A 10,987-nucleotide genomic window follows, 5' to 3' on the forward strand; every position below is an offset into this window, starting at 1 on the left:
CACACCAACCTTGGAATTGGGTGCAGAATCGGAGATGCACCTTGAGGGGAGAAGAACCTGAAACCTAAAAGTCATGAGTTTTTCTCTGTGGGGAGGTGAGGAGCAGTGGAAGATGGATATAAGGGTGGTGGGAAGGCCTGGAGAAATACAAAACATGGGTGGGCATAAAAACAGTCTGTGACAAAGGGTCAATCTTTCCTCTAACGTACGCTTTAAAATAAAACACAATCCCCAAAGTCCAAGACCTATACAATATATGCCACTGATTCCACTGGAGGATGTCATAGCAATGTCAAATTGCTTTCAAGTTCTCTCAGTGTTTACTCTCAGTTACTCACCTAGAACCTAAGAAGCAGTTCACAGGCTGACTGCCTCACCTCACCAGTGATACTGGCAGCCATGTGTCATTGGTCTGCTGGTATGATAGATCTAGCAGAATTTTAGGGTCTGAGCTTTCAGTCTTTTCGACAGCTGTGGCCCCCTGAGAGCAACCCCTTTGCTCTAAGTTGCTGTATTTCGGCTCTGCAGCTGCCTGGCCCTCTGGAGAATCCTGGAATGCTGATTCTCAGGTGAGAAAAGCCGTTCCCAGATCTTTGCCAATATCTCTTGCACTCGTCTGGAGATTTCCATAGTCCTGGAGGCTGGGGTCGTAGTCTCACCTCATGGTTAGTGCAGCTTCTTAAAATATGTGTTTTGTCTGTTGACGGCTGGTTTAACTGCTTGTAGAAGCTCAACTTTCTCTATGCTTTTGGACATGCTGAAATGCCCATTTTATGTGAAATAAGATAATGGACTCCATGATCTTAATACCTTCCTCTTCCTTTTATGCTTCCAGAGCTTGTTCTCAGGCCCACTTTGATCCTTCTGCTCACTATGGGTTTTCAGTCTGAGAAACGCAAACTATTGTGAACCCGAAGAAGAAAGATTCATTTGATGTGACCCTGAGAAGGAATTTATCTGTTGAGATAGACTCCTCATGGTCAACCGAGGGTTCAAATTTAATAAATAATGAGAGTCTAATGGCCATTTACTGACAGGAGCTTCTCAAGTACTCTGTATACCGGAAAGACTCTCAAAATGAACTCTTGGCTTCTCAACAAATGCCTCGTTTGTGTACACCCTCTGAGTCTACCGCTGCAGAGAAACCCTGGTTTTGTCTTTAGACCAATGGACTGAAACCTTCCCTGTCCAATCAGAACTTCTCCACAACAACCAATCAGAATGCGTAATACCGACCAATCAGGACTGTGCGATTAGGAACAATCAGAGCCCTGCGAATTTGGATAGTCATTTATGTAAAACAGACCTAAGCAGGAACTTGGGCAAGAACTTTCTATTTAAAAGATGGCCTCCCTTTTGTCTCAGTGGAGTGCATTTTCGATTTCCACCAGAGGTGGTGTTTCCCTGGTTTGAAAACTGTTTCACACGAATAAAATCTCTCCGTTTTCTATTACTCTTTGGGGGATTTTGGTTTACACCACCCACAGCTCATGAGAAGAAGTTAGGTGATTTACATACCCCAGACATATCAATGCTGCCCTTTACCAGTCCAAATCGAATTTCACTCCAAACTGCAAGATGCTAATTCTAGCCACCCACGTGAACCTCGGTACAAAAATCTGACGTCAAAAAACCTCCTCACGCATGCAGGAATTCTCCCATAAGTAAAGGCAGGAGAGCTGGTCTCTCATATCCCTTCAGGAAGGAAGATAAAAGATTTACGGATTTCCAGTGAAATTTTTCCTGACTCTTGGTGATCCACTAGACAGAAACAGGGGAGATTTATTTTCTGACTGGGCCTCATATGTGCAAGCTCAGTCATCTGCAACCCAACTAATTAGAAAGGTCAGCGGCGCCTTTTGAGCAAAGTAGAGAAAAAGACCTCAGCCAAACTGCAAATGTGCATTTTACTGTGAGGTGTCACGCCGAAGCAGTGGGAGGACAAAGAATGATGCTCACGCCTCGAGGAGAACTTTTGTGAGAAATTTTTTCAGGCAAAGGAGTGAATGTTACTGCTGGAGAGGTCACTGTCAGCAGCTTCTGTGCAAAATTAACAACATAACGTGGATGGTACCATGTTTTGCTGTTCCTGTAGAAGAGGATGGCTGCATTATGAATAAAGCATAATTATAAGAATAAGAAAGAAAAGATGAAATGTGAAATATTCCCAGCTCAATAACGAACCATAGCTGAGCATACAGAAGTTATTCATTCCAGTAGTACAATGAAAGGCACCACATTTCTTAAGCATTTGGTATGTTCCAGACACTGTATTAAGGTGATTTTCTATATTTTAGAAGTAATATACTATTGTCTTCCTTTTATAATTGAGAAAGAAGAAACTCAGAGAAATTGAACAATATGTCCAAGGTCATACAGACAGCTTTTCTAAACCAGGAAAAGCTAGGACCAATGTGTATCTGAATCCAAAGTTGATCCTCCATATTCCATCACCACTGCAGAGCAGCTCTCAGCTATCAGATCACTATATACACCATTGGTACGTCAATTCTACTCCTCTACCAAAATTAAATAATAGTGCGAACTCATATTACGTTAGAATATAATTAAAGCACTAGGGTAGTGCCTAGCCTGTGTCCATTAAATAATACAACATAGAAATAACAGACAAAACTTAAACTTATATAAGGACACAGATACAATCCATTTGTTGTACTATATTATCCAAAGAGATGTTATCCAAACAGCTCTATGAAATTTTATTCTATTAGATTACATTCCAGTGTGAGAAGTGCAAGTACACTCGGAGCCTCAGCACATTTATCAATCTGAGAGAACTTGATGAAAAAATGAAATTTCTCTAGAACATATCAGGATGGGAGAACAACAGGAAATTATGCCACCATGGAGGCCGGAATATTTTATGAAGTCCTTTTGCTACTGATGCGACTATAGTTTTATCTATAATAGGAAGCTCTACCAAAAATATCCCAGCTCATCTGAGCTGCAGGCTCAGAGTTCTACCTTTATTCCCAAGTGATGAGTTTGACATAATCCCCAAGGATAAATAGCTGCCCTAGATATGAATAAGAATCCTTCAAGAATTGATGTTTGTGAAGATGCAGATTCTTAGACCTTACCTCATAGAAGTGCTCCAGCAGGCTTGACTGAGGTGGGGCCCAGGGATCTGCATTTTAACAACATCGGTTTCTGACACAGGTAGTCTACTGCTTAGTGATTGAGAACCGAGGATCTTTCTAGAGAATCCTTCACTCTAGCTTGGAATGAGTCCCTCAGGTTCACGTTTGTACCCACAGTAGAGCTATCACGAGGCCTGGGTCTAAGGTGTTTGAGGTCTTCTCAGATTCTCTAATTGCTAGAGTATTGCTTAAACTGCACCAAGTCTACCTATGACGACGAATCCATCCCTAGGACACACCTGAATGAGACTGCCCTTTACAAGCAGGATCGTTGAAGTTCTGTTCAGATACAATTTGCTTCCTTTTATTTGCTCTGGGCTGTTCTCAAAATAAAACTGTGAACTAGAAGAAATCGCTTTTGTATCCTACTTCCTATGCCTCCATCACCGCCAATCTCAATATCCAAACTACATATGGGAAACTAAAGCTTCTCGACTACGCGGCGTCATGAACTGAGGCACCCAACCAAAGCAGCCTGGCCCTCTTTCTCTTGCTCTGGATTACTATTTCCTCCATCAAAATGTACTTTATTCATTTCTCATTTAGTCAGGATCCCAGAATCAGCACAATAACAAGATTTTATATAATACATTCAAATAAACTAACAGATTCATATTTTAGCTGGGAGCCAGACTAGAGCCAAGAAAAGCAAATATTTTATCTTGGGTCTCACACTTTGCAAAATAAAATTAATGAATAAAGTTAGAATGATGGTGTCAGGTAGTGGAAAGGCAAAGACGTTCCTTCCTCCATTTTACTATTACAAAGAGTAAAAATATACTTAATTTATCAGTAATCCACTCCCTTTGTTGACAATTCAACAAGTTCATAGAAAAATTTAGCCAGCCAATAGAACTTGAACTTCAACATGGCATAAGCTGGACTCTAAATACGGTTTAATGTTTCAAAAAGAAAATCAGGATAACTTGTTAGACTACAAAATATAGTCAAAATCAAAGATAAGAATCATCTAAAAAAATAGCTTGATTAAACGTGAGGTTCTACGGCAATGTACAAAATCACAAATCCAACCCGAGACCAACTACTGTAGAATTAGGACAGACAAAAGAGCCAAGCAAAATTCTCAAGGGAAAATAGAGAAAACCAGTTCTCCCATAAAGCTCTAAAGAGAAAGTACAGACTTACCATATCTTAGACCATCTTTGATGACCTGACAGTATCTGACATGCTTAACACTTAAATATATCATGAAATAGTAGCAGTTTAGAATAAGATAAAGGGAAGGAGGGAAATATTCTTTAATCTATCGATATTTTTGCAACATTAGAATCATTTGAACTTTGGCTCAGTCCTTGGATTCAAAGATATCTAGAAGTCTCATTTAGCCATAATTTTCAAACTTCATGATTATAATTAACATTTAAGACTTAATGGATGCTAATGGGTTGCTTTTTATAGGTAGCATGTTATTTTAACAGGATCTATTTATACATAAAGCCTTACAAATTCTAAGGAATAACTCTAATGGTACAAAGTCCAGGCACTATAGTAAGATGGGAGAAAAGATGTTGAAGAGGGAGGTAAGTGATCTTGCAACCTCTAAAATAAATAATTATACATTGTCACCTACTGTTCCCAATTAAAAATAGAACAAGCCCTTGCTTTAATACAGGACTTACCACACGGTCCAATTTCAACAACGACTGCTTTAACCATCCCTAAGGTAAAGAGCAGAAATATGGTTCACATTGAAAAAGATCCATTAGGAGATAAAGTATAATAATCTCACTCAGATGAGAGAAGTCTTAATGTCGTCACACAGTAAGACAATTCATTTTGACTTGGAAGTCTCTCCTTTAGGCTGAGCTATAGGTATCTGGAGAAATCTTGGTTGGCTTAGGAGAATAAGAGAAGGTGCTTGATAGAATCTGACTTCCAGCTTCAAGTGAGGCCCTGGAAGTCAGTATGTCTGGGTCATATACCTTCTACATAGGAGCACATATCTGGGGCTCAGGACTGACACTGTGGCAGTTATGATATGGTCCTAGCTGACCTTGACTGTGATCTTACATCCAACCACTGCACTCAGCTCTTCACTGTGTCAATGCAGTATAACTCAGCATTTCTCTCGGCCTTTGTTTCTCTATTCGGACAATAAATATGATAATAATGCAGATCTACACAGCTATGGTGGAAACAAAATGAAACTGCAAGTAAAAACACTTGACAAATGCTCAAGCACTAGATGATTCTTAAGTAGTCATGATACAAAATCAGAGGCTTTTCTCTTCCGTACATATCTTTCAGTAAATAAGTAATTGGCCCTATGCAAATATAGAGAACTTAAGAATCATTACCTTGAGAATCAGAAGCTCTTAGGGCTGAAGGAATCTGTATTTTCAGGCGGCAGCCAGTTTGTGTATCCACTGCAGGAACTACTGCTCTACACCCCATATGCATCAGCTATAACCCAAACAATGTGCTTGTATATAGAGGGTCCAGAACCCCGGTATTTTTACTTCTGACCCTCTGCTCAACTCTGGAATGGAAAGCCCTCCAAACTGCCCCATACTGTGTCAAGGAAGCAGACAAGTATCAAAAGCAGTTCCCACACCTTCACATCGAACATGCACTGTGAAATCCTTTTCATTAACTATAAATCATATGTATTTTAAAAAACAAAACTTAGAGCATACCGATAAATGAAAGAAGCCAGTCTGAAAAGCCTATATACTATATGATTCAAAGTGTACGACATTTCGGAAAAGGGAAAACTATAGAGACAGTAAAATGACCTATGGCTGCCAGGGCTTGGGGGACAAGGAGCGAGTGATGAATAAGTGGAGCACAGAAGATTTTTAGGGTGGCGAAATTGTTGTTGGAAAATGTAATGGTAGTTACATGATACCATACATTTGTCGAAACTGTGGGGGCAGAAAAATTAATTTCCTCCTACCCTCCTAAGTTCTTTAAGTTTTTCTGGCTACACTACTAATCAAATTAACAAGAGAAAATTTTATTAAAATTACTTAAAAAAAAAACCATCAAAAATATTCTGAATGAAAAAGGGGCCACATATTAAACCTGATAAGCTCAGGAGAGGCCGCATGGCGGACCTCACAAACTCAGAGACCAAAAGTGGCAAGGGTGGTCTGAACATAAAAATTCCTAACTAAAAGCAGGTCATGGTGGGTAGTCATGTCCCAGGCCTGAAGCTTCCCTGACAAAGGTCAATTTTTACCTTCGAAATCGTCTTTCGTCTTTATGTATCTAAGATAACATACCTTTGAAATGTCAGAGTAATTTTATTTTCCAGAACCTTCAAAGGCACAATGTATGCACCAGAGCACAGAAACCCTCATTGTTGTCTTGTTGCCCACATTTCATCTCCATCTGCTGTAAATATTATCCTGTACCCACTAATGTAAAATAGGATGTGTCTCTCCTTTTGTTTTTTATCCAATCTGAGAGATTTCCCTGCTTCGCTTTCACCCACCTCCCTAACCTACCACCAATGGATTTTATGTAACTCTCCTTACGTCTCCTTCTTTGATTCCAATGTATAAAATAAGCTGCAAAACTGCTATTCGCTGGAGGATTTTCTCAATCCATTGAAATTTTGCTTCCCAGCAATTGTCATCAGTTTGCTTCAAATAAACTCTTAGAGGAATTTTTCTTAGGCTGAATGTTCTTTCGTTGACACTACTAAGATAAACCTAATAGAGATGAGGTATTATGTCTGGGATTTGCTTCAAAACAACTTGAAGAGGGATGGAGAGTGGGCACAGGTCAAATTAAAATTGGCTGTGAACTGATAATTGTATAATTAGAGAGTGATGGGTACATGGGGTTCATTACACTATGCTCTCTCTTTGAATATGTTTGAAATTTTCCATTATGAAAGTGTTTTTAAGTTTATTATCCATCATTAGTTCTAACACTAATCTAATCTTGTGCTTTGTTTTTATAAATATGAATATGAATATTAATTAGAAAAATAATAACTGAAATTTGAACATAAGAGTACCACATACAAGCATTTTTCACTGATTGTTTTAATAAACCATGCCCTTTTACTTCTGTTAACCTTTCCAGGAAACAGCTAATATCAGTCTTCACTGTTTCTGTTGTCCCTCTGTCCAGGGCCTCTCATTATTCACTTCCTTCAACACCTGTGGCCAGAAACAGGCATCCTTGGCAGAAGAAACAAGTTCAAGGGGCACTGTTACATGTTGATGTTTCCCTCTCAAAAGGAAGCCAGAATAAAGTCAGGGCTGCTTGTGGCTGCTCTGAGTACAGTCACAGGTGTCTTCCACCCCTGGGCATCACTCATGACCACAGACACCCAGTCTTGAACCTGGGTGATCTTGTTATCATTTGGGGGTGATTCAAACTCCGGGATTGCCCCAGTGACATGTGGGGACATAACAACGCAGAAGGACAATTAGCATTTTTCCTCGGTTCTTCCCCACTTATGCAGCCAAGAATCACAGGACAGTAAAATTTAGAAAAAGATTTATTAAAGGTATATTTTAGAAGGAGACGGGCCACACTAAGGAAGGCTGCAGCCCTGTGGAATTTGGGAAGTGAAAAGATAAAAGAAATAAAAGATAGATTATAACCCTAGGGAGGGGCAGGTTTTCAGCCAAGAGAGCTGTAACAACCCTAAAGTGAAGTCTGTATTATATTTGGGCTGTGATGGGTGGTTACAAAGGCATTCCTAGGTGATTTGGTACGTGAGGTCATTTTGATTGACACTTGGCTGCTAAATATCTATGCCTAGGGTACATAAGCTTACCCAGATTTCAGTCTGTTATAATTAGATTGATGAACTTCCAAGCATTAAAATAGAATTATAACGATGGTATAATGAGGCTGAGGTTGTGAGCAGGTTAAGGTAGTACTTTCTTCATGCACGTCTGTGGCCAGATTAAACCAGCTATAGGTTATAGCCCTCCCATCCTTTGTCTTTCGGGATGCAGGAGGGATTCTCTAACTACCACTAAGATGTTCTTTGGGCGGTCTCTGGCCTGGGCCTCCATTCCTTTGTTCCTCTATCCCTCATGTCTAACTACCTAACAATCCAGAACATCTGAATAGAGTCTATATCATCCCCTGAGTTTACATGGTAGTTCTTCACTTGCGATATCTGGGAAGGACAATTCCAAGGACTCTGATTCATAGGAGACGTATAAAGGAAAACGAGGCCCTATCTCCTTCCCCAAAAGCAGCAGGAAAATCCTTGCCTAGCCATAAGGAGATATTGGCCTGGGGAAGATGCCAAACAGGAGGAAACCGTGGAAATCCCATTTGCCCCACGCAGCAAAAGTACAAACCAAAATCATGAAGCATCTTCAGATGCCGGCTCCAACTTCAGAGGCCAGTACATTCTTCTGTTGTAGGGATTTCTTTGACAGGAATGCCCTAGGCCTACCCAGAGTGGGGATGATCGCAGCATCTGGAACCCACTCCACAGGCCTCTGTGGATTAAAAAAAATGTGGTTGTGTGTTATATATAGTGTGTATGAATAAATATGCATCATATTCTGTTTCCAGAAGTAGTAAGAGGTGAATGTGCTTACCTGTACCCTCTTTCCCCCAAGGAATCTCTCACTTCAAGAAAAAATTTCCACAGATGAGTTAAATGAATGTTTCAACTTTGGTTGATTTATTCAGCCAGCTGTTATGGTATTCTTTTTAAACTCTTGTCATTTACTTGTGCGGTTTTGGCTTTTCGTATTCAAAACATTCCAAATGCCTGCATTCATCTGCCATTCCACAAGTTTGTAAAGGTGCCTGGGGAATTTCACTAAGCCCACTGATTTAAAATTCTAAAGGTCAGGAAGTGAATCACTGCGTACATTAAACAACAGGCCCTGGCCCTGCAAGGTACAATAGTGAAATATTGATTATGCAAATTGACAAGTGCATATTATCTATGATGCTGTTGCAGAATATTCAACTGAATTCCAGGAGAAGCAGGTTTTGGTCTCAGCCTGCCCACTTAGAAACTATTTGATATTAGGTAAATTATCAAATTCCTATGAGCCTCTGTAAAGTAAGGGATCAGATGAGTATTGATGGTCATTCAAAATCTCAGATCCAATAAACTGCTTATTACCTTAATAGCTCTTCAACTTACAACTATTTGGTTTTCTCTGGAATAAAAATTTGCAACATGATGTTAATGCTTCTGTGGGGAAGGAAAAATAAAATTTCCTCCTACCCTCAAGTTCTTCTGGTTGGACTAATCAAATTAACATGAGACAGATAAAACAAATGACCACATTTGTTACGTATGTACATATAAGAGTTCCCTAGGAATATAAGCCCCTAGAACAGATTGGGTAGTTGAGGCTTATATGCCATCTTCAGCTAAGAAGAAGGGGGATAGTTTGGGACTTCAAAGGGCAGGAAGGCAATTCATATGGAGAAAGAAACACGAATGTTCGGTAAATAAATGCTTACTGGATCATCTTCAACAATGGGACACAGAGAGGACTTTGATCAAATGTGCCTTGCTAGGTTCCTCCTTATCCATCACACTCAGTCCATATTAAACTATAGTTAGCTACAGTGATAGCTTCCTTCCTGGAGCAGGTGCTCTATCTAATTCTAGTAAGTGAGGGAGAACATCAAGGGTTCTTTCTGAGTTTTTTGTTTGTTTGTTTGTTTCTTAAAAATAATCCACTTAAAATAATCAATATCCCAGAAAAGGCAGATTTTGGGGCGATAAACTCTGCTCGTCTCACTTCCAAGAGACTTCCAAGAGACTGCCTCAAACCAGAGCTCCAATATGCTATTCCATGTCATGGGAGCTTTATCTGAAATGACCATTTGCATAAGACACTTCCTTCCTGAGGATAGCTCCACCAAGAACACCACATTATAGATCAGATGTGGCTTAATGAACTTAGGGTCAGAACATATGTCATTGCTTTTCTGAAAAGTTGCTTCCTTCAAGCAAAAATGATTTGTTAGACTTCAGCCATTACAGAAATATATCAATTTAGATACTCAACATTAATCAAGAGAATCACAGCATTCTCTCTTCCGATGAATGCTAGAGAAATGCCTTTGAAGCTCATTTTCCACTCCTCATAGTCCGGGACCCTATAGCTCTGACACTACCTCAACTCTATTATAAATAATTAGATAACGACTTCTCACACTATTTGCTTTCTTCCTTGTAGCAGACACTTGTAATGCCTTGGCCTCATCCTTTGGTCCACTGGATTTCACAACAGCTATGAAGACAATTCTTTGTAAGTGACCAGCTTCCCACATTTCATAAACCTATTCCCCCAATTTTGAAATTGCCTCCTGTGTGATATATGCATTCCCCTGAAGGGCAGCAGAGTTTGCCACCCTAAAATATGCCTCTTTGGTATAAGAATCATTTTGAGATAAAATTTACATTTTCGAAACTTTTTGAAACTTAGAATAACTATTGAAACATTGAAAAAGTAAATATATTTGCATTCATTAAATCCAAAACACACCTTTGGAAAGCCAAAATTCTCTCAACAGTTCTTACGGTAATTTTCTTTATATTATTACTTTGCTTTCATTTGGATTTTTTCTTAATGAATTGTTTCACCTTTAAATGACTTTTGTACATAATACTAATAGCGCCTTGCATTTGCATAGCATTTTCAAGTATTGAAATGACTTTAACGTGAATATTTTTAATTGAGGCTCAGAAAAAAAACCTTGACTCAGAGGGTGTACACAAACGAGGCATTTGTTGAGAAGCCAAGAGTTCATTTTGAGAGTCTTTCCGGTATACAGAGTACTTGAGAAGCTCCTGTCAGTAAATGAGTAAACTGAGGCCACGCTGCTAGTAAGTAGCAGTGTCATTATTC

Source organism: Pteropus vampyrus, unplaced genomic scaffold, assembly GCF_000151845.1.
Source record: "Pteropus vampyrus isolate Shadow unplaced genomic scaffold, Pvam_2.0 Scaffold38, whole genome shotgun sequence".
Taxonomy (NCBI): Eukaryota; Metazoa; Chordata; class Mammalia; order Chiroptera; family Pteropodidae; genus Pteropus; species Pteropus vampyrus.